Source organism: Prinia subflava, chromosome 12 (genome assembly GCF_021018805.1).
Source record: "Prinia subflava isolate CZ2003 ecotype Zambia chromosome 12, Cam_Psub_1.2, whole genome shotgun sequence".
NCBI lineage: Eukaryota > Metazoa > Chordata > Aves > Passeriformes > Cisticolidae > Prinia > Prinia subflava.
In genome coordinates, this window is record NC_086258.1 from 18,083,773 (window position 1) to 18,107,138 (window position 23,366).

The following is a 23,366-nucleotide window of genomic DNA, read 5'->3' on the forward strand; positions in this document are numbered from 1 at the left end:
TTAGGCATTCCAGGAAGTCTGTACCTCCCAAGTAGCTCAGCCAATGGGGAAAGAGAGAGGGAAATTAGGATAAACAGGAGGCTGTGTCCTCCAACATTTGAGAAACCCCAGGGGAAATGCCCCATGGCCTCTCCCTTTGTTCGACTAAAGTAAAAAGACTTCTCTGTCTCCTTTTTGGACATAAACCTCTGGCATTTGTGGATTAATTTTCCTAACAATTTGCAGAGCCATTGTTGCCACAGCTGGCTCCATTCTCCAGGATTTTTCTGGAGCCTTCCTGCCATCACCTCTGGCTGTTCCTCAAAAATTCAAGGATTTTCTGGGATGGCTTTTCTGCAGCTCTGGGCTCTGCTCTTGAGGCCATCCTTACCTGCCTGGGGAGTGGTATTGGGAGGAAAAAGCTCATTCTTTCTGTGTTTGTAGCTCTAAAATAGAGATATTGGCACAACAGGGGAGAAGAGAGGCTGCAGAACTGCAGAGCATCCTCAGCTGTTAATGGCTGCTCCAGTTTTGATGAAAGGTCAGACTTGAAAAGCTTTTGGAAAAATTGTCCCACTTCTTGCTGCACAAAGTGGCAGATATCTCACATTTTTCAGTGTTTTTTCTTTTTTTCTTGTAAAAGGAAGTTTAGACAGGAAAATATTTTCATTTTATTCTATTTTTAAGGCTTTTTCTGTGTGTTTCCAGCCACTTAGTCCCCCAAGAACTGTCTTTTGTTGTATATTCATATCAGTGTTGAGAAACTGGAAACTTTTACTTAATGATTTTTGGTCTCACCTGCACCTGAGTTACCAGAAACTCTGAGCACAGAGCTGAAACTCTCTTTGTTCCAACAGTATTTACACTACACAGGCACACAACCAGGTATCAAATTCAGGAAAAACACAAATTCAGGCTCTTTAATATATTTTTTCCAGGACATGGAAGATTCTGCCTGTGGATTTAATACCAAAGACAGCAAAGTCTTGGTGAGAGACAGAAGGTCAGTCTTTTAGCTTTGTTTATTTCAAAACTAAATCGTGCCTCTTAACGATTGCAGTGATGCTTTCTGCTTTCAAAGCTTTGTGCCCTGATTGGCAAAAAGGAGATTTTTTGCCATTCCTGGGATGATCTGGAGGGAGCCAGACCAAGTGATGTTTTTGTTGTGTGTCCAAACCAGGTTTCAGCTGTATTTGAAACTCATTTTTAAGGTCATCCCTTGTGTGAGAGGCTCTTGGTGCAGCTCTGGCTCAATACATGGAAATGGATACAGATATCATGATCTGGTTTTTGCATTTAGGAGTGTAAATCTTTCCTGTTCTCCTGCACTCACCCAAATCTCCTTTGTAACACACATTTCTGCTCCTTTCTTTGGAGAGGGAGAAAAGAAACGGTGTTTTATGACACTCTGTGTGGTCTGTGGGTCCTGTCTGGAGTAGGACAAGTATCTAAAAACAAACAAACTTCCCTTGCAAATATTTGTTTAAATGTTCTGGTTTTACTGTTTCTATTCCATGTGGGATGTGGAAAGACACATTTCAATCCAAACAGGGACAAAGGGGATGGCTTTGCCATCTAACATTTCAAACATGACAACTCGAACTCTCCTTTTTCTTAAAGTAACCTTATTTATAACAGAGGAGTGTAAATGGGAGTAAAAAAGAGAATGCATTTTCATGTGCCAGTTTCTATCACCTCGCTTCCAAATTTAGTTTGCTGCTTTAAATCAATCCCTTCTCCCTAGCAGGCACTTTACCTCTTCTGTCAAAGTTTGTCTCTACCCATGCATTTGTGTCTGACCAGCCTCCAATTAAAATAAACTGCGCTCCCAAGGCATCTCAGAGGGTCACTTGGGGAGGTTTTAGGGGGTTTAAGGAGTTTTTATGTGCATATATATGTCTGATGGATTTATACATATAAAAGATGAAATACAGAGGTATATTATTTTGATGTGTGTTCTGTAGTCATCTAAATGTCAGTCCCTAATCTGTCAGTTCTCCATCCCAAATATTTCCTTCCCATCCTGGACAGGAGCAGTGTGGTTACCCCTCAGCAGATGCTGTTAATTGCTATTACCAAAGCCCACAGGAGTCCGTGGAAGTTTGGATAAGAGATTTTGATTTGATGATAAATGAGGCAGAAAAATCAAACAAGATATCTGAAGGCTGTCCCTAGGCAACAGCAGCACAGCCAGAGCATCTGGTGTTCCCTACAGCAACAAGAGGGTTCAAGAGAAAACGCAGTGAATATCAGAAATCATTACTGGAATAAGGGGCAGCTCCAGGATTTGGGTTCAAAACCGAAACAGAACAAACAACAGAACACAAAAACACAACGCTCATTCCTGCTCAGAGAATGTTTACTTTGCCCCAGTGATCCCCCTGCAGCCACCAGTCTCCACTGGGCAGCTGGGTCTGCCTTCATGGTCCTTCCTGCCCTGGGCTGAGCCCAACCCTCTGGTCTGGCAGAGCTGCAGGGCAGAAATGAGGCTCTCCAGTTAAATTTGGAAGGGTTGAGATGGTCAGTGCTGCTGAAGGACTGTGTTCCTAAAGGCCTGGGAAAGAGAGGTGGTTTATTGAAGCTTTGGGCCCTGTGCTGTCCCCAAACGTGGTTCACTGATGAGGGCACGTGTGGGGTGTGCCTTTTGCACAGGCAGGTGCAGACCTGGAAAAAGCAGAAAAACAGAAAAGTAGAAAAGGTGGAACAATAGCATCACATCTAAGAGAAGCTTTAGAAGGCAGGTATTAGTTTGTCACACCAGCATGAGGGAAAAGCTCAGTGCCCAGGGGTGAAATGGGAGGGTGGCTGCTCTGGGAAGGAAGGGCAGGCAGGTGTTTAGAGCAGCTCACAGCCCTGCAGAGTGACCAAACCCCGGCTTTCTGCCCTCGTGGGTGCTCAGACCTAAAGGATATCGTGGTGTGTGCCTGGTTTTACCTAAACCCCAGCTGCACAGGGCTGGAAGGAGCCTCAAGCACTGCCAGAGCTCCCCTCCCTCCTCCAGCGATGGACCAGCTGTGCCTTTCCCTATAATTTCAGCTCCTAATGCCTTGTCCGGGCTCAAGGGGGCACAAACTTTTGCCTTTTCATTCTGAGCCTGAAACAATGGTTGAGCTCTCAGCCTCCCGTCGGGGTGAAGGAGGTAACCTCCCTCCTCACGGTGTCCTCATGAATAATTCCACCGCTCGCCCACTTGATTTCAGGTTTCCCAAAATAACTGACACTCTTCACACCGGGAGCAAGCAATCCTGGGGAAAAATAAAATACATTAAACAGCTACACCACATCGAGAGAGCCCTGAGCGAGTCTGTGATTAAAAAAAAAAAAAAAAAAAAAAAAAAAAAAAAAAAAAAAAAAAAAAAAGGAGATATTTTGTAGGAAATTTTGAGAGTTGATGGGGAAAATAGCATTTCGCTCCACACTCCCATTGGCAGCGAATATCTGCCTTGGTTCCTTTTTGGGAGGGGATGTGACTGCCTTCTGTCTGCGAATCCACATTTCTGGAGCTGCATCCCTGGGAGGATGGGGAGGGCTGACATGGGTGATGCTCACAGCACGGCTTGATTCGCCATCGGGATCCATCCCGCCTGCCTGAGCAGCCCTTCCCCTTCAGACAATTCAGAATTTCCCTTCCGAGTGTGACTCCCCTCTTCAGATGTGCCGTACAATGTCTCTCCACTGGATACCCACAGAATGCCTAATTTTTAACCACTCTGTCTGTCAGATCCACAAAAGCTGTGACTGGAGGTGTTTGCATAAAAGAGCTCCACTGTAGGTATCTGAGAGCAGCTGGCGATGCTCTAGACAGTCTCCAGCCGCGCTGAGCCGGGCTGGATGCTTTAGTCTCCCTGGCTTAATGGCTAAGTGCCGTTCCTTAATGTGCCCTCCCCCTCAATTGCCTCCCAAATTAGCATGCAAAACGTGTCCAGCCTCGGAAAGAAGTTAGGAACCTCCTGGATTCAGGCGAGGCAGGTTGGGGTATTATCGGGAATAAAACGCAGCTCTGGCAAGGAGAGGTCAGGGGAGGATCAGCCCTGGGCTGGGGCAGCACAGACCAGGGCAGGTGGGGAAAATGATGATTTTTTTCCTTGGGTAACCCTTCCTGGCACCGTGAGCCCAGCCTGGGCTTGGCCTCTCCTGAGGTGAAGCCTGGCAGGAGATTGTTATAAATACATATTATAATAATATAGGCTTTTCGCAAATATTAAAATGATGCCGTATGTATAATGTTAGAGTAACTCTGCTCTAAAGAGATAGTTTTTATTTCTGCTATTAACTAAGCTTAGGCACAGTAGTGGAATAGCTGATATAATCATGCTTGTGATAATTGAGCTGCCTGGATGGGATAAGATCCAGCGAAGGTGTGATGAACACCCCTGCTACTGATCTGCCAACTATGAGCACTTATGGTCTGTAGAAAGTAGGGACCAAAACCCAAGCTGGAGGTGACAATAAGAACAGAGTAAAACCACTGCCAGGAAATGCACAAGCTCTAAAAAGGTGGACCCAAGGTAGGGCCATGCTAAACAGTTCTTGGAACATGTAAACTATTTGGGGAAAAGTTTAAATGTGTGTGATTGTTTATGACTATGCAATAGGCTGATGCAATAGAAAGGGTATGTAAAGGGTGTCTCTGAAACAGCAGCTGTGCTCTTGTACCTGGCCATTAAAATTTGCTTTATTATCTTTGTCTCCTACTGTCTCCTCTATTAAACTTTTAATTTTTACCAGGAGAGTGAACCTAGTTTTTCACAAATGCATGCCCACAATGGTTTAATCTGGTGTGAACCCCATTGAGAGCCTTCAGGAGGGGTTTAACCCATGGGCAGTGCTAGTGTGGGGCAGGACTCCTATCATGCAAAACAGTGGAGAAAGGGAGAGCGCTTGGGAAAACAGTTCAGTGATGGACTGAGCAGTTTTGGGCCAACAGTTGGACTTAAAGGTCTTAGAAGTCTTTTCCAACCAAGCTGATTCTATTTTTCAGTTGGATCTTGCAGCTGGACACAGGACAATAGAGCTCAAAACATTGGATTGACTCTTGTGGGTGATAAAATTAGTAAGTTCAGTGCCCACAGCCTGCTAAAAGCTTTCAGGTGCCTGTTGGGTGTGAATGAGCATCCTGAGCACTGCTGAGGTCCTTCATGGCTTCACATCCTTTAATCCTTCATGGATTAAAGCAGACTAAGAGATGTGAGTCTCCCAAGTTACTGATAGGCTTGGGAGAGGCAGAGTCAGTGTGTGCTGCCCCAAGCCCTGTTCCTCATCTTTGGTGGTTGCTGTGGTCCTGAGCTCTGTGATTTGAAGCTCAGATAATCCTGTTCAGGGGCTGGATAATTTCTCCATCAACTTTCTCTGCGTGGTTAAAGGCCACATATAAAATTGCAGCAGCACTTGTGGCGTTTGATGCTGTGTTTTCCTCTCAAATCCCTTTTTCTCCTGTCCATCACCTCTCCTGCCTTTCAGTGCTGTGCTTTTAAGTTTCAAATCAATCTGGCTTTAGGTTAAGGACAATCCATAACGTGCAAGAGCAGAAATCACACAGGAGAGGCTGTGTTGGGCAGCAGAGCCCCAACCTGCTGCTGACACCTTCCCCCTGACGTGCCCCGGCCTCACTCCTGGTTCTGCTGCGCTCACCTGCGATGCTCACCAGTAACACACCAGCTTTGTGTTAAACACACAGCTGCAAACTTCCAAACGCCTGAAATCTCAGCTTTTAGAGGTGTTGGTGCCCTCAGGAGCCGGGGTGGTGGGGGCAGATTCGTGTTTCCCTGGCAGAGCATTCAGTGCTCCGTGGGTTTTTGCTTTGCTGGTAACCCCTGGCGTTACTGGAAGCTTCCAGATGAGAGGGGATAACGATGACAACAGTGCAAAAACGCTAAGGGAAATTTGCTTTAATGAGTGCAGCTGCCCAGGAAAGCAGGTACTGCTTTGGTCCTGTGGCTGGCTGAAGAAGAACCACATAAGGAGCTGTTGGCGCAAATAGCTGATTCCAAAGTTGATATAATCAGAGAATAAAAGGAGATTGGGTGTTATAGGTTAAGCTGTTGTAAATTAAAACAGCTCTGCTGAGCTCATTGCAGTTGTTCTGGGTTATTGCAAATGTAAGTGAGAGGAGTTGACTCTGTTTTTCCAGCAGTGATTGGTTGGAAAATGCCATTTTCTGGTATGTGAGTGGGGCAACTTGGTCTTCATAAAACAGGATGTTTCCTGTTAGGGTCTTTCTCTGTGTGCTGTAAGCCAGACAGACCTGTTGTCCTCTCACGAGCTGCAAATTACACAGGCAAATGTAATTACCCATTCTTTGTTATTAGTGTGCAGTTGGAAGCTTCAAGCAATCGTCCCTTTCTTGGTATTTCAAAGCTCCACTAGCAAGATGCATCCTTGATATTGAACACAATGAGATGTCCTTTTTTTTTTTTAAATTCAATTAAACATTTGCCTACTGTGACTCTTTATTCACTGCAAATTGTCTCTGTAAATAATCTTCATCAAAAGTCAGAACCAATCCCCATTAGTTGTTTAGATTAATTAATGAGTCCCCCTGGAGCCACCCAAATGAATTCAATTTAAACGTCAACAACTTGGCTATGGAGTTTCCCAGGTTGGCATTAAGACAATATTAAACCTGCAATAAGTCACATTTAAAATGTTAATTCAAAGAAGCTCTCCATTTAGAGCATTTAATTAAATCCTTAAATAAACTGCATGGGCTCAATACCAGATGGTTCTGCATTTTCATTGCAGCAGAGAGCCTTGAAGTCATTGAGGGAAGTAATATTGGAGGCATGGTGAAGATAACCAGGATATATAGTGTAATAAAATCTAATCTTGTTTCCAGCAGGGAGATTCAGTGTATGTACACAACCTAGGCTAAAATTGTAAGTTAATTACATTAACCCCAGTGTACTCTGGTATCTGAGCAGCCAGAGATGAAATTAGTCTTTTTCCTATCATAAGATTCTTTTCAACTTCACTATATTAATTTTTAGCCAAATACTTACTCATAAGGAAAATTGAAGTTAATGTAACCAAAGACAAAGTAATGCAGTCTTAATATTCTGAAGGGATTATGGAGGGCCATGAAAATACACTTTGCAAATGTCACTCACTTTGAATGGATTTGTGGTGGGAAGGTGGGGGAAAAAGAATTATGGCTGTGATCTGCACCATGCTGGGGTTTAATAAAAGTCATGATTTAAGAAATTTGGGTCTTGGGGGAAAAAAAAAGACAAAAAATGAAGAGGAAAAGATATAAATACCTCTGTCCAAAGACCCAAATTGCCAAAACATGGTGAGTGTCCCTCTCTGCCAGATCCTTGAAATCAAGCTGAAATTCTGGGATGTGATTTGGGTTAGGACACCCCGTTCAAATATCTGTGTGTTTGGGGATTTTTTTGGTCCTTGTTGCAAGGAATATCCTTTTTACCCCAGCTGTTTGCATGGTAAAAGTTTCTGCAAACAAGTAAAGACAGACCGTTTTAGCTTGGCAGAAATCAAAATTGTATTGGGACAATAAACTGGGGTTTTCTTTTTGTTTACTTGTTTCTTTAAAAGTTGCTTTTGCCATCAGTCTTTGAGTGCCAGTGAGGTGAGGCCACTGGTTCAAAAGGTGTCCTCCAGTTTGTCTCCTGCCTCTAAAAACCAGACCTAGAGGAACCCTGGGCACTGAGAATTTCAGGCTTTCTGTGCTGACAGGCACTGACCCTCAAAAAAGCACTGCATTCAACCTGAGGCCATGGAGAAGGCTTCCAAAACTGAGTGACAGCACTGGGATTGTGGGTGTGGAGTTTGAATAAAGTGTGTAAATGTTAAATGGTGGAAAACTTCAGTTTAAGGTTTTAGAATATAGTAATATAAATAAAGGAAGATGGAGGATTTCAGGCAGAGGCTGAGTCCTTCTTTTTCACCTTCTTCTTCATGGGTCTGGGGGTATTTTGTAATTGGGTGGAAAAGTCTGCATTGTGGGCCACGGGTGGTTGGATATTGGGTTAAAAGTAAAAATAATTTAGGTGTCATCCCTGGACACATTCAAGGCCAGGTTGGACAGGGCTCCTGAGCACCGGGGTCTAGTGGAAGGTGTCCCTGCCCGTGGCAGTGGGTTAGACTGGAGGAGCTTTAAAGGTCCCTTCCAGCCCCCATTCTGTGGTTGCAACTCTCCATCCTGTCCCTGCCCCATCCCACCCCTGGTGCTGGGGTGGCTTGGCCCTGTGCCCACGCTCCTTTCCTGTTGTCACAGCTCTGGGTGACGCTGGTGGCACCCAGGCTCTGCAGGCCAGGATGTGGTCACCCTCCTCCAGCGAGCTGAGCTCTCTGTGCTGCACCTGGGGGATGGAAACACCAAAGCTTTGTTGCCTTGATAATCCTGAGATGCCCCCAAAATTCAAAGGATGGATTTGATATGTGGTCTTTAACCCCTCTGGTGCTCGTGGTCAGAGCCACTTCACTGACGGCGCTGAAATAACCCACAACAAATCATTTTACATAACTTAAAGGTAATAAGAAAACTCCAAATTTCCTCCTGCATCCCTGCCTGTCTTCTCCTCCTCCTTTCCAAGGAAACTGGAGCTATTTGGTGACCTGGAGACAGCTGGGGACAGTGGGTGAGCCAGCCTTGTGCCCCAGCTTGGCTCTGCCAGCCCCCAGGGAGCTGCAGCCCTGCTGCTGTGTGGGGTCACAGCCAGCTCCCCCCTGCAGGGTAGAGGGGACAGGGGCTGCTTGGGGTGGTTTGGGTCTAAAATGGGCCAAGGACCACGCTGGGCTCATTTACCCATATGTGTAGGAGTGGGAAGATGAATCTGTAAAACTTTCCATCTCTTCTTTGCTTAGAGAAGCCTCAAGTGAAACGCTCTGGAATTCCCCCAAACCTGGACTGACATGAAAAGCTACTGCAGTTTAAACAACAGCCAGACTGACAATTTCAGAATCACTAAAACTGAAAGTTTCTGTCTGCAGTGCTCTCCCCACTCAGTCCCTGTGCTGGGAATGAGGCCAGCAGCACAGAGCATGGAGGTTCCTTTGGAAGGGATCCCCTGGAGGATTAGCTTTGCTCTTGGTGTGTGTCATGGTAATTGGGAAATGCTCTCCACCAGGGAATGCAGCAGAAAGCACTGGTGAATTTTACCTGTTTCCTTGCCTTCTCAGATCCTGTGGTTTGATTTTTATCTTTTATTTTCTGAGGGTTACTTTTTGATGATGTATGTCCTGGTTTCAACTGGGATGAAGCTGATTTTCTTCTTAGCTGGTGCAGTGCTGTGTTTTGAATTTAGCATGAGAATAGTGCTTACCCTGATTCAAGAACTTATCAGTGTCCTGTGCTTTGCCAGTGAGGAGGTGCACACAAATCTGGGAGGGACACAGCCAGGACAATTGACCCAAACTGGCCAAAGGGATATTCCAGGCCATGGAAAGTCCTGCCCAGTGCATAGACTGGGGGGAGTTGCCTGGGAGCTCCCAGTTTCTGCTCAGGGACAGGCTGGACATCATTCAGGGGGTGGTGAGGAACTGCATTATGCATCACTTGCTTCCCTTGGGTCTTATATCTCTCCCTCTCTTTTTCATTACAATTATTATTGTCGTTTCTATCATTAATATTATTAGTATATTTTATTTTGTTTCAACTATCAAACCAAGAGAAGAAAAGCATGAGACTGATTTGGTTGTAGGGACTTGGTGGCTTGGCCATTCACAGCCTGGTTTTATTTAATAATGAGGATTCATTTAATGTTGGGCAGCTCTCCAGGTGTTACAGACAAAACCTTGCCCACTCCTGCCTGGTGCTTTGGCACTGCTGGGCACTCTCACCTTCCTGCTTGCTCTGTGTTGTCTCTGCTGCATTTTGCTTTCTGTCCCCTGCTTTGTGCTTTGGGGCTGATTCAGTTACCTGAGGCCAATGAGGAGCAGAAAATAACCCCAGAACGATGCTTCCATCACCGAGGGAGCTGTTTCCCTGGCAACACAAAGTTCTTGTGATGTGCCTGCTCTTGGGTTGCCCTGGCCTGCCCTGAAATGCCCTCTCTGGGCTGCTGAGAGGGTGAGTGCTGCCCAGAGGCCACGGGAAACACCACTGGTGATCCAGACCTGGGCTGGGAAGCAAATGGATGAGCTGGCACAGCTCTGGGTGGAATTAAAAAAAAAATCAGAGTTATTTTTCCTTTTATGAGTCCAGCTCTGCCCAATTCCTCCCTGGCAGACCTGTCATTTTGAGTCCTCTCTCCTCCAGGTCCCTGCCATGGGACACAAGTGCCAAACATGTGGCATTGTTGTGCCAGCACGTTGGAAGAGGTCCTGCAGATGCCTCTCATTGTTCTGGCTGGAGGCCCGAGGAGCTGGCACACTCTGCATTTCCTCACACCATTTTTGAGTGTCAGAGGTGGATAAAAACCCACCCAGCACTGCAGCCTCAATGGTACAGCTCTGATTAATGCATTTAGCTGTGCCTTTTACACCGTGCTTGACCCCTGTGCCTCCTTCACCCCACCTGGAGACACCCCGGGTGTTGGGGCAGTTTTTGGAGCTTCATCCAGCTGGTATTTACCTGCAATTTCCTCTGTTTGACTCCAGCAATTATGTTTGTCCTTTCCTCTCAGCTTACCCTCCGTTCTGCTGCTCCCCTTGCTCTATGAAGTGGTAGGATAGATTATATTTAAAGCCTCTTTTATTTCTCCAGGGCTTGCTGGGCAAGGATTTATGAGTGTCTTAATTCCACAGTACTTGAGGCAGGGGAGTGCTTGCCTGCTTCCTGGTGGCCTAAATGACTTCTGGTTTTGGATGTGTTCTTAGTTTTTCCAGTTGTTGGTCTTCAGGATATATATATATTTTTTTTTAATTAATCATGCAAAAGGATCAATGCTGTGCACACCACACTGCACCCAAATTACCAAACACAGAGGTCCACATGAATGAAGACTCCTGCAGAGCCACTCTGTCCAGTTCCCTCACCTCCAAACAGCATTGAGGATAAAATACTAATATAATTCCAGCCTTTAGGCACAGCTGTGGCTCTGGCAACAAGATTTCATTGGTCAAAGGATAGGGACAGGCTGGCACAGTAAATTCACCTACCAAGACATTTCTGCTGGCCACCCAGCCCACCAGGCACTGATTTTGTGGGAGTTCCCAGTCTTTCCTCATGGTTTTTCTCACTCCTTAAATAAAGCTCCCTGATGCTGATGATTAAGGATTGCTGTGGGTGTGTAACAGTCAGGTACAATTGTCTTTTTCATGTAGGTGAGCTCTAGAGTCATTCCAAAAGAAGTAAAAGAGAGCAGATCTTGCCTGGTGAACACTTGGCTGTCCCATGGTGCCAGTGCTATTATTTGTAGGAGGGGTTTGGGAGGGTTTTGCTGTCTCAGTTCTTTTCTTGGAGAAGTCAGTGACAAACCTCTGCCCACCCTCAGGGCTAACAATGAACTGCTGTTTTGTCTAGCTGAAAATCCCACCCCCCGTGGGTCAAGTCAGGGTGTCTTGCTGCTGTGTCCTGGCTGTTGCCTAAACAAAACACTTCCTGAGCTATTGATAGTAAATAAATATTTTAGCAAAGACTTTTTTTTCTGGTTTGACTTTTCTTTTTTCCTCCCCATCCCCGCTGCATTCTTCTAAAATAAAGTAGCAGTGAAATGGCAGAGAGATCCATATTCAGCTAATTTTTCCCCTGAGCAGTCACTGCAGTGGTCACAAGGAGCACTCCTGTTCACCTCACTCAAAAGGAGGTCCCACAGCTCGTGGAGGGAGCTCTGTGGGACGCCCAAAGGCAAATGGAAAAGTGGAGAGCATAATTCGTGCAGGGCTTGGGGCTGGCGTTGACTCGCTTTATATTCTGTGTGTTCAGCTCCAAATGAGACGTAAACCGAAGATTCTGCTCACCTGTGGTCATTAAATGTCTTATGGCATTTTTCATAAGACGTGGGGATCTTGGTGAAATCCCAACTCGATTAATTATACCCTGCTTTCCTGAAGTCCTTCCTGCGGTTATGAGGAGACGCCGCATCTTTCCCTCCTTCCTGTGTTGTCAATTAGAGCCCAGGCTTGTTAGCTGATTTATTATCTGTTTCCTTTCTAAAGAGGCTCAGAGGTGGTTTTGTCAGTGCTGAATGAAGTACAGAGTAAATAGTTTGTACACTGGAACACTGTGCTTAGGAAAGACTTTGGGAGATCTGGGGATGAAAACGTCTCCTGTGCTTTTTCTCTTCCCCCTTAATGAGGGCAAGCATTGCAAACATATCAAAGGTATCAACCACCAAGCACTGAGTCCACCTGTGGCTGGAAAAAAACAGCCTAGGAACTCATCTGTAAGATGTGACTGACTTGTCAGCTTTCTTTTTGTCCTCCTATGCTTGCATCCTGCCTAATCTCTGTGGTGGCAGGTAATGCCTGGCTCCCAGGGACAAATCTCAAAGGGTCCTGCCCAGCGTGCTGGAAACGGTGAATGGGGCCTGCAGCAACAACAGAGACCTCCTGTTGTAGCCTAAAGGTCCCTACACAACAATTCTGAGGCTCTCCAAAAAAGTTGCTGGCAGTTCTGTTAAAGAAAAAATAAAAATTCTTGAAGTTGAAGGTAAAACTGGCAATTATTGCTGTCGTAGATGTGTGGTAGATGTGGGCTGCCCTGTCCTAGGCAGAACCTGATTCTTTTCTTTTGGAATGGGAAACTGCAGCACTGGAGCCCCTCACCCTGGGGCCAGTGCCAGCTGCCCAGGGGGGATTTTGCTCATCCAATGCTCCCAACTGCACAGCAAGAGGCAAATGGTGATCACAATGTGGTGAATGCCAGTTCTGTGCTGTACCCTTCCCTCCAGACCACCCCTCAAGTCCAAGTCCATGAAACACACAGATCCATGGCTATCTTCTCTTGCTGCCACCAAATGCTCCTGTTCTTGCTCATGTTCCCCCAGAGAAAAGCATTTTTCAGGGTTTTTCTGTTGCACCTGTGGTACAAGCAGCTGGACTTGCTGCTTTGCTTCATGGGCCAGAACAGAAGTGAGGTTTTTGCTTCTTGAAAGGGAGAAAACACCTCGGAGTGTGTGCTGGGTGACCAGGAGAGGCTGCTGCCCACAGGTGAGAATGAGGCTGTTTGTGGTGCTGAAATCAGAGCTCTGGGTTACAGCCAAGGCTCTGTTCTCCAGGCACTGCCTCTTGCACCGACCCTGTGTAAGAAATGTCCCAGTGAGAGCAGTCAGGAAGAGATGTGGGACTCCAGGCAGCTCTGTTCCAAAATGCTGTTTATTGCACAGACACTGTCACAGCAGTCCTGGGTTGTGGGTGATAGAGAGCCCAGCCTAAAAGCTGCCAGCTACAACCTTATCATTCTCTACAACTCTCTGAAAGGGGCTGTATCAGGTGGGGTTGGTGTCTTTCTCCAGGCAGCACTGACAGAACGAGAGGACACAGCCTCAAGCTGCACCAAGGGAAATATAAGTTGGATATTAGGAAGAAGTTTTTCACAGAGGGAGTGATAAAGTACTGGAATGGTCTGCCCAGGGAGGTGGTGGAGTCACCATCCCTGGATGTGTTTAAACAAAGCCTGGATGTGGCACTGGTGCCATGGTTTAGTTGAGGGTAGGGCTGGGTTGGACTTGATGATCTTGAAGGTTTCTCCCAACCTGCTCATTCTGTGATTCTGATTATGGGCATGTCTGAGAGACACTTCAGTTCTGGTTACAGTACACTCTATCTTTTTCTGTATTGAATATGCTAATTTACAACATCCAACCAGTAAAAGACACAAAACCTATAGAATCTACAAACAGCCTATTCGAAGTCCTACATTACCACACTGTGTTACATTTTAAACTCTAAAAGCTGCTTTCTAGACCCCTTTTCTCTTCTCTACTACATTGGGAGGGTCCTCCTGACCTTTGGACTGTTGGCATCCCTTTATTTGCCAAGGACATTGTTCAGTCAACAGGGATCTCCCCTTCAGCTCCCTCAACACTCAAATTATCTTTCCAGTTGTTCAGTCACTGACCAGTTTGGCATCTTATACATCAAAACTTGTTCTCATTTCTATTTCACTTACAGGTTTCCTATTCTCAGAGTCTTTTGCCAAGCAATCATATTTGTAAGACTTTCCTGTTTCATCTTCCCCACCAGCCCTGTCCTCAAGCCCTGTGCTGAGGTTTGCCCTGGGGAGCCAGGGGCAGCTGCAGAGCTCTGCCTGGGGGTTCCAGGCTGTGCCCTTGGCCCAACTCCCCCCAGAGTCTGGGACACAGCGATTTGGGGCAGCCTCAGGAGCTGCAGGGAGGCTTTGGCAGGGCTGATCCACACCTGGGAGCTGCTGGGTCCTGGTGCTGACCTGCTCATCCAGGGCACCCTGCAAAGGGGAGACTCCACACGGCTGTGGCATGTCAAGCACAGCTCAGTTCTGGTAGCTTCTCCCACCTTTGACTAATTGCTGACCTGACATCTTTCTGATAGTGACCTTGTTTCAGCTAGTAATTCAAATATCTTTCAGTGTCAGAAATAATAAGTGCCACAGTGAGATGAACAAGCAGAGCTTAAGTTGAACACAGATTAATGGGGTTTTAATATTCCTAATTTAATCACTCCTTTCTGTCTGAATGTGTGCAACATGATGTAGCAGCTAATTATTTTTTTAACCATGATGAGGATCTTTCCTAATCATTTTTATATTTAACATGAATGAAGGGAGGGCAGTGATTAATGAGGGAATAAATCTTATGAAACAGAAGCAAGCACATGATCAGTTAAAAATACAGCTGTCTGATTATTTTTTTTCCTTTTCCCTGTACTGCAAATACTTAACCAGCTGCACCTTCTCAGCTCAATAGTGAGCTGTCTTCAGTCCTAAAGAAAGACCTGAAACTTTGCTTATCCTTCCAGTGCTTCTGCTGGCATCTCTCTGCGTGATCATCTTTGTGATGAATGCAGAATTATTTTTCTTAAAAAAAAAAAAATTGCCCCACTAGATACATTAATGGTTGGATAGATGTCTTTTCAAATATTTGTTCCTGACAGGGTGTTTGGAATTGCAGATGAGAAGCAAACCAGCTCTCAGCATCTGTCTGTTGCTACTGTAGTTTCCATTGTGTGAAGCAGAGACAAAGCCAGGCAATTCAAAGCTTAAGTGGATGCTCTTGAGATCTTTTATTTCCCCCACTCTTCCCTCCTTTTTCCCACACTTGGCTGCATCTCTTCTGTCTGAATTCTTCTCTCCCCTCCATCCCTCAATCCCCGTGTGCTGGTTTGAGGAGTCTGTCTTCTCCCTGTCACTCCTCCCCTCCCTCCCCTCGAATCCCTTTGTGCACCCCCACCGGTTCAGGGCTTTGCTGAGCTCTGGGGCTGGAGGATGGCTCAGGATGAAGGCTGTGATTATCAGGAGAGGTTTTTCCTCACTGATGGAGTGCATCTCGATGGTGTCAGTCCCTGGCACTGTCTGCTCTCGGGGCTGTTGTTCCAGGGCTGGGTTGTTCCAGGGCACCTTTTTTGGGGGAGGATTACTGGAATTGGGCACTGCACGAGCTGTGCTGGAGCCCTTGCTCAGCCAGGCAGAGGGGGCTTGGCAAACTCAGCCGTGGGGTGAGGACCTGGGGTTTACCTGCAGCTGTGAACCCAGCAGTGCCCCTCAGCTCCCTGTGGCCATGGAGAGCTTGCAGCACAATCTAGAAAAGACTGGAGGCTTTCACCGGGGTTGGTTTGATTTTGGAGGTGGGTTTTGGTGTTTTGGGGGTTCTTTTGTTGCTCTTTGGGTGAGAAGACCCTGTGCAAAACTCCATTGACCCATGGAGATAATTCACGGGGTTTCTCAGCAGTGTGGGGTCACTTTGGCTGTGCCTCTTCTCGCCAGCTGACACGCAGAATTTTAAATCCCAGTCAAGACGAGCTGTGCCCGAGCAGTGCTGGCAGCTCCCCTCTAACCCTGGCGTCTTCTGCAGATAGTAAAAATTATCTAATTGGCTAAAAAAGAAAGATAGGCTTAACTGCAACTTCTGCTGCTTAACACCTTGTCATTCCTTCTCGTTGAGCAGAGAGCAGCCAAGCTCAGAGAATCACTGTTTCAGCACCACTGACACCACTGGCTTGATGGATGCTTGGGAATTTTGGGATCCTGTCATGCAGTGCAGGCAGAGTCCTGGAGGGCTCTGGGCTAATGCAGTGCAGAGGGATAGGAGAACGTGAGGATTAAATATCAGCACGTTGGACCAGTTCCTAAAATTAGGGGTTTTTTTTTTCTTTTTTTTTTTTATGGCAAGGCACTTAATTAAAATTTTGCTCTTGCAGATCAGATCTGGCTCCTGCTGTGCAAATGTTACTCAGTCACAAGGAAAGCAGAGGGAAGATGGCTGTTTGCAGATCCAAGATCAGTAACGTGTACTGGGAGCAGATGCTGGCTGGGGGGATCCTGTGTGTGTGCAGCCAGCAGGAAAGATCCATTCTCTTGTTGGGGGAAAAGAGAGACTCAAATCAGGAGCACAATTCTTTCCAAATGTGGGTTTTTTTTCCACTAAGACTTTTTTTTCCATGAAGTTTCCTCAGCCACTTTCTGTAGCATTGCAAATGACAGTGGCATAATTACATTTGTCTTCCAAACTGCCTCTCCTTGAGGGCAAGCTCCACTTTGGCCTTGATTCGATTGTGTACTTTTAATCTCAAAGAAAAGCTAATGCATAAGTATTCATTACACAATTGCATTTTTCTATGGTCAACATCCCCTCTTATAATTACAGGTTCCAGCTGAATGTCATTTCTTTTCTCTCTACTTCAGCTCCCTCACAGCACAGGCATCTCCTACTCCTGAAGCTTCCCTGCATTCATGTAATAAATAAATAATCACACTTTTTCTGCTGTCAAAGCTGAAAGCATGCACAGCTGTGTGCCACAAGATACACTGGGACTGCAAGGTACAACATTTCTTAATTAGACTGACCTGAGGTTGTTGGGTTTTTTCTTTTCCTTTTTCTATTTTTTTTTTTCAAAGCAGCTTCATTAGCTCAGGAGCTTAATTGCAAATGACTAGACAAGCTCTGCTCGTGGTTATTGGGAAAGGTTAGAGTATTTCTCACTGGGGATTAGATCCTGGGAGACGTTTTGCAGCTTGATTTTGTGGGGAAGGTTTTAGGTGTGCTCAGAGCATCTTAGCACTAGGCTCAGAATTAGCAAAATAATTAGAAGTTCAAAGTAGAGAGGGGGGCTGGGGCAAAGCCCAGCCAACCTTTTTGATCTTAGAAGCCACATTGCAAAACCCACATGGAATTGGGAGAAACAGGCCGTGGAAAGTGAGCTCTGGAAGCAGAGCTGGGGGCTGCCAGGTTTCTAGGATGGTTTCCAGGTTTCTCACTGCCGTGTTCCAGGATGGGGAGTGGACAAAGCCAGGCTGGGCTGTGGGACCAACAGAACTCTCACAGACTCTGCTGAGGAGCTCCCTGCAGCAGTGGGGAGCCTGTGCCCCCCAGGCATCCTGCCAGCACAGCTCTGCAGCACTGTGCTCCCTGCTGGAGGGCATGGTTGGGGTATCTGCTGGCCTCTGTCGCTTGGTCTGTGCCACAGCATTTGTTGATGGCATCTCTGCAGTGATACTGCTTTTATTGGCATCACTAAGGCAGGAGCTTTGCAGCTTCCGTGTGTTTTGGGGTGTCTTCCTTGACCTCATGGAGGAGTCACCTTGCCACAGGACTCTTCAAGGAAAGGGGGGACCTGGGGCATCACAGGGAGAGGTTTCCCTGTTCCTATGTGGTATAAAACAGGTGAGGCAGCTCCCTGCCACACAGGGGATCAGAAAAACTTGGAAAAGGGTTATTTTGTGCTGACTGGTGTCCCCTGTCCTTTGGGGCTTTGTACCTGGTGCAGCCCCATCCCTGGAAGTGCCTGAGGCTGGGCTGGAAAGGGCTTGGAGCAGCCTGGGATGGTGGAAGGCATCTCTGCCCATGTGGAATGAGGTGATCTTTACAGTCCCTTCCACCTAAACCACTCCACAATTCCATGCCATTGGAAGCATTCCAAAGACCTGTATTCGAGTGGATACTGTGCTGGCTTTTCCTCCTGTGGCTCAGCTGCACAAAGCAGGGTTTGATGTCTGCTGACCCTCACTGCCCCTTCCTACCCCCATCCTGCAGCGTGTCTGGTGTGGAACAGGGCTGCTGTCTGTGGGGAGGGCTCTGTGCCTGGAGCACGGAGGCAGCCCTTGCCATGGGAGGCTTTGGAACCCAGCAGCTGCAAAGGTGTGTGAGAATGGTGCAGTGAATGCAGCAAATGCTGCAACACGCCCTGTTCTGAGCTGCCTGTGCTCAGAGCAGCCTGTCCCAGTGCCACCCCTGGGGACAGGAGGAGCAGTGCCCCTTCCCCTGCTCCCTGTCCTCTGCAGGCCCCCACCAAGAGATGCCTGCTGTGTTTATGTCCTGGCAGCTGCAATGCCACCAAGATCTTCACGACCCTCTGCAAAACTGAGCACAAAAACGAAGGCGGTTTTTAATCTATTATAATTTAAATCTATGTTTTACAGCCAGAGCAGTGTCTGTGCTATTTGTCTGAAGGCAAGAGGATCTGTGACCTTATTTCTCCCCTCCCTCAGCCTTTTGGCTCCCAGACTGTAAGAAGGCCCCAGTAATTCATGTCCTTTATTAGTCCATGCTGGGGAAAAGAGGGGTTTGAGTTGCTTGTGTGACACCCGAGTTCTGCTGCACAACAAATATACTTGAGAGCCTTTGTCGTATATAACCCACTTGAAGCGGGAGCATTCAGGTAAGGAAATGAAGGGCTGCAGGGCTCAGCTGTGCAAGAGGAAAATAATTAGGGCATGTTTATCTCGTGCTCAAGCCTGCAGAGGTGAAAGGCAAGGGACGGGAAGGCTGCTTCAGAGTGAGCTGGGAGTGGGGAGGGCAAAACAGAAAGGACCTGACAAGGGAAGGAATTAAACTTCTCCAAAAAGACTCGGATCATTGGGATAAATCCCCCCTCCCTCTCTGTTTCTGCTCTAATGGAGGATGAGCTCTGCCTTGCTGGCTTTGCTTTTCAAGGTCTCAGAACCTGTTGTTTTCAAAAGGTTAAAACCCTCGAGCTACTGAGGGAAGGGAACACTCTTTAAAAGATGCCAGGTGAACAATATCTAGATTTCTAGGGGTTTCAGGTTCGCTAGTATAAAAGAGAAAAATAGATTCCAAATGTAAAATAAACCTTTGGTTCTTTAATTCTCCTTCCTTTTATTTATTTTTTTTTAATGCAGCTGAGTTCTGACTCCAATGAGAGTCCTGCCTCCCTCCAGATATGCAGATCTGAATGCAGACATGGTTAAGCTGGGGTAAAGCAGCTCCAGGGAGCCATGGCTCCCGCTGTCCCAGTCCTGTCCCAGGTCAGGTGATGGAGACTGCAGCAGAGCAAAGTGTGACATGAACTAGGGGAGGGTGAGCAGTGGGACAGGGAACTCTGCCTCTTCCTGCCCCATGTCCTCTCCCCACAGACCCAGAGAGGAGTGTGGAGTTTGCAGCAGCTCTTGCTCAGATCAAGACACTTGGCACATCTTCCTCTGTGCTGTTTGCTCTCAAGCTGCCTCTTCTTTCTGGGCTTCAGACCTGGCTTTCATGATTTACACAGGCACAGATCAGAGCAAACACAGCCCTCGCCAGTCTTGCAGCTCTGACTCAGTGGCAGAACCCTAGGGAAAATATTTGCAATCCAGGCTGTGCCACAAATCTCCTGAAGCCCTGAAGGGTCTGTGGTTTCTCTCTTTGCCCCTTAGGGTTTCACATTCCTCCTGCCCCCAACACGTGCTGGTGCAGGTGGTTCCTCTGCACCTCATAGCTCTGCTCCTTGCTGGTCCCTGTGCTTGCAGAGGGGTGCAGGGAGAGGAGCTGGCTCCCAGGGCAGGATTGCTGCTGGATGGGCTCTGTCCATCACATCCGTGGCTGCTGGTGACTGCTGGGGCCAGGGGAAGGTCTGAACCCCCAGTGTGACAAATGCCTGCCCAGCCCAGGTGGGTTTTTCAGAGGCAGCCCTGGGTGAAAAGCTGGTGTTTGGAAATGTGGTTAGTCCTATCTCTGGATAACACTGAGAAGATGAAGAGGAGGGGATGGGATTTTTATCTAGGAGGATTTTACCCTGCTTCTAGATTTTACCCTTTACTTTTGCTCTGTCTCCTCCCCAGGAAACACAGATTCCATGCACAGCTCAGAGGTTCTGCCTCTTCCCTGCTGCCTCTTGGGCAATAAATACAGAACTGGGTGTCTCTTCATTTGCACAGCTCACCTTTTTTTCGTGGGGGGGGCCAAAAAGATAATCTATTTAATCCTACCATATCCTCCATGAGACGCAGCTTCCTACATCAGTTCTGTGCCCCTGAGGGTAAAGAATTATTCAAGGCATCAAGCCTGACCTGGATTTTGTGTGATGTGATCGCATCCAGAGCATGGAAATCCATGCGATCAAATGGCAAATCTCTGAGCCTTGGCAGATATGCCTCCTGCTCTGCAGAACTATGTTGCCATGGCTACATCCTCAGTGAGAGCATTTCTCTCCTTATCCCAACGTCTTTTCTTCTGCCAGGGTTGTGCCTGTGCTCAAAGCCCACCCTGCCATGGGCAGCGCTGGGCTGGGCACCACAGCAGCACAGGGGCAGTGGGGAGTGGGTCACAAACTCACCCCAGGGATGAATCTGAGCTGGGTGAATCGTTGCCAGCGACTCCTTAAATGGGAAAAAATGAACACAGCAAGGGCTTGAAACACCTGTCAAAAATGCTGCTTCTGTTTATGACTTGAGGAGAGAGAAAGAGAAAAGCAGAAGGGAGGGGATTGCACGGGGAGCTGGGAGAGCTGAGCTCCAGCTCTGCCCTTCCTGGTGCTCCTCTCCCTGCTGCAGCCCCCTGCACCAAAGGGGTGACAGTCCCCTGCCACCTAAAGGCAGCTGGAGATTTACAGATGAAAGCCACTGAAAGTACGTTTGGTCAAGTGCTTGTCTGAGAGCTGCTCCCCTGTCACGCAGCAATGGTTGTGGGTTTCTGTCACAAAAATTCCCCTGGATGTGTTTAAGGCTGTAAAGCAGGAATGGAGATGCACTCCCAGAGCAATGGGGTGTGTTTGGGGGATGTCACTGCTGGGGGGCCTGAGTTCCCCTGACTGAGCATGGAAACTTCCTCTAAGACCCAGAGCATGGATGTCAGGGTTGGAAACCTGGGGTGGTTCCTGGCTGGGGAGAACAAGAGCCCCCAGTGCTGTACTGGGAGGAGGGTGAGGGACTCCCACTGCTCTGCTTAAGACAACTGGCAGCAAAACTCAGCATCTTCATAGGATGTTTATAGTGCCAGGTTGGTCTCTATTTGGTTCTAGGGTTTGTATTTTTCCAAGCCATCCCCACTGAACATGTGTTATCTCATTTGGGGATGTTGGTTAGCAATGAGAAATGAGTACATTTGCTGGCCAAAGGAATTGTGCACAGAGGAAAAATCAGGCTGCCCCTGGTTATACCCTGCTAACTGCATTTAAACTGCCCTGTCCTGTGCCACACGTGCCTCATCCATGCTGGATGTGCCACCAGCTGCCCATATTTTGCCAGGCAACTTCTTTCAGTTCTAGGGAAAGCTCATGGCTTGTGCCCTGCACCAAGCAAGTCTCCAACACGTGTCCTGCTTGTGCTGCAGCAGGAGGGGAAAGGCTCTGCATGGGGAATCTGAGCTTCAAGAAGCTGCTTTGGGCACAACTGTTCCCCCAGAAGGCCTGGGGGAAACCCTGATCTATGGGGGCTGCAGAGCCAGAGGGGGCTCCTCTCTCTTTTGACTCAGTAAGAGCAACAATTGTGGCTGCAGTGACAGAGCAGTGATGGCAGTGACAGAGCAGGGATGGCAGTGACAGTTCAGGGATGGCAGTGACAGTGCAGGGATGGCAGTGACAGTGCAGGGATGGCAGTGACAGTGCAGGGATGGCAGTGACAGTTCAGTGATGGCAGTGAAGGTGCAGGGATGGCAGTGACAGTGCAGTGATGGCAGTGACAGTGCAGTGATGGCAGTGACAGTGTAGTGATGGCAGGGACAGTTCAGGGATGGCAGGGACAGTTCAGTGATGGCAGTGACAGTTCAGTGATGGCAGTGACAGTGCAGGGATGGCAGTGACAGTGTAATGATGGCAGTGACAGTTCAGGGATGGCAGTGACAGAGCAGGGATGGCAGTGACAGTGCAGGGATGGCAGTGACAGTTCAGGGATGGCAGTGACAGTGCAGTGACGGCAGTGACAGAGCAGTGATGGCAGTGAGGGTGCAGTGGTGCTGCTGCAGGTCTCCCATCTCCTCTGCCAGCATCTCCCCCTCGGTGTGCACAATCACCGTTTCAGGGCTGGGAATGGAAGCTCCCCAGCATCATGGATGAAAGAAATACAGGTGAGCACTTTGGGTAGTTAGGTTAAATCCATTTCTCCCACTCCCCAGATTTCTGGAGTTTCTCCTGAAATCCAGAAGGGAGGTAGAAAGGATGTGTGTTTTCTTCCTCTTCTGATTTTAATTGTGTATTCTAATAAGAAACTGCAATACAGGCTCTTATTAAACTCTCCTTGTGCTGCCAGACTTGCTGTGTTTGATAGAAACCCCAGAAAATCCCCTGAACCGCAATGTGGGAATCCAATTCTTTTCAGCTGATGAGACTGTAAACACATTTCCTTGGATTTGCAAGAACCATAGCAGGAGTTTCAATCATATGAATAAAGCAAAAGAATATCTGATAGGGAATATTCCTGCTTTGCATATTCAAAACTTGCAGCCTTATTCTTAGGCAGCATCTTTTCAAAGGAATGAGCCCTAAAGAGGCAAAGATGCATTGCCCAGGGGATTTAGGCAAAGAGCCTCCAAAATGAGCAGAGTGTGGGGGTGTTCTCTCCATCAGATTTGAAATGTCCATGGTGGATACTGGATTAGGAGCCCAGGTGCCACTGCTGGTGGCCAGTGGTGTCTCTGTGTTCAGCTCTGCTCCCAGTTCAGTGCTCAGAGAGATCTTCAAAATTTAGCTTATAACAGCCTTGGGTTGGGATGGAGGGTCTGTGCTGTTGGGGGTAACTCTGCCATTGAGCTGAGCCCCCAAATTCTGGTACTTCCCATTTCACTCAAACTGGGTGCATTTCCCTCTCAAGCAATCCGTCCTGGTGGCTTCAGTAGAAGAGAGCTCTAAATATAAAACTAATCTGACTCATGGTGTTTGCTATTGAATGAGAAATCCCATTATATCAGATACCCAGTGCTTTTTTTTTTTCTCTTTGAACCCTAAAAACAATTGGCAGCAGCTGATTCTATAAATGAATCCTATTTTGGTGAGAAAGTTCTTACATTTCTGAGGTAATTTTCCTGTCTCTTGTGCTTATGTTCCTTTACCAGCTGGCCTTGCAGAGTCCCTGTGTGGCTGGTTGAAAAACGTGTCTCGTTACACTTCCCTTCTCTGTGCCCTTTGGGAATGCTTTTTTAAAACAA

General features: G+C 47.3%; 1 long non-coding RNA gene across 1 annotated transcript in view; it reads left to right on the forward strand.

The window, feature by feature from the left end:
- Positions 1-370: 370 nt before the first annotated feature.
- LOC134557218 (uncharacterized) overlaps positions 371-23,366 on the forward strand; it is a 110,627-nt gene continuing 87,631 nt past the window's right edge. The window contains exon 1 of the long non-coding RNA XR_010082004.1: positions 371-982. This is a non-coding gene — a long non-coding RNA (uncharacterized LOC134557218). The remainder of the gene's footprint in view (positions 983-23,366) is intronic.